This window comes from Schistocerca piceifrons, chromosome 7 (assembly GCF_021461385.2).
Source record: "Schistocerca piceifrons isolate TAMUIC-IGC-003096 chromosome 7, iqSchPice1.1, whole genome shotgun sequence".
Lineage (NCBI taxonomy): Eukaryota > Metazoa > Arthropoda > Insecta > Orthoptera > Acrididae > Schistocerca > Schistocerca piceifrons.
In genome coordinates, this window is record NC_060144.1 from 559567876 (window position 1) to 559568987 (window position 1112).

The 1112-nt window shown below is 51.3% G+C and overlaps 1 pseudogene; it reads right to left on the reverse strand.

The window, feature by feature from the left end:
- Positions 1-409: 409 nt before the first annotated feature.
- LOC124709392 lies at positions 410-527 on the reverse strand (annotated as a pseudogene).
- Between the last annotated feature and the right edge of the window lie 585 nt (positions 528-1112).

Genomic DNA, 1112 nt, shown 5'->3' on the forward strand with positions numbered 1-1112 from the left:
TTGTTACAAGGGAAGTGCCGAATATTTTGAGAGGCAGGAATAAAAAGCCCAATAACGACGCTCCGGGAACACGCATTTTCTGACATTCGAAAACTTGTCCATGGGGCTGGATGACCTTTGCTCGTTTATAAACTGGTGTCCAAAATTAAAGTAACAAACTGCTGTTTCCCCGTCCTGTGCCTGATTAACGATATAAAAAAACTGCTCCCGAAAAGGCCATGAATGCACAAAGGTACCGACCGGCCGCCGTGTCATCCTCAGCCCACAGGCGTCACTGGATGCGGATATGGAGAGGCATATTGACAGCACACCGCTCTCCTGGCCGTATGTCAGTTTCCGAGACCGGAGCCGCTATTTCTCAATCAAGTAGCTCCACAGTTTGCCTCACAAGGGCTGAGTGCAGCCCGCTTGCCAACAGCGCTCGGCAGACCGGATGGTCATCCATCCAAGTGCTAGCCCAGCCCAACAGCGCTTAACTTCGGTGATCTGACGGGAACCGGTGTTACCACTGCGGCAAGGCCGTTGGCTGATTAACGATATAATCATACAAACTGTCTACGGATCTCCATACGATCCTGTTCTGCATGGAAGATGGCATCTCGGTCAACGAACAACCACGCCAGCGATGACTCGGGACACCTATCAAACGGGGTCGTGTTTGAAGTGCAATTCTACATCCACAGTCGCTGTGTACACAGTAACAGGTGGTGCAGTAAGGCAGAGAATAGACGTCTACCAGGCTCTGGGGTGGAGGGCCTTAGGAAGAATGGAAGGAGGACAGCCGCAAACTGATGTGGCGCAATGGCTTAATATGAATCACTCTCTTGTATCAGGGATGTGCGACAGTTTATAGATACCGAAACTGTTCACTGAAGACCAGGGCAGGGCCGATTATATGTGATAGCAGAGAGAGAGAGAGAGAGAGGACCGTTATTTGGCTGTAATGGTGTGATAGTACCGGCTTAGTGCTGCAGGGCAACTGGCATCTCACCTCGCAGCATCCACTGGACTTGTCGTATCGAGGCAAACGGTGTACAGAAGGCTTCGGAAGAGTGGCCTTTCCTGTCGGAGACATGCCGTATGTGCACGTCTGACGGTTCTTCACAGAAGGG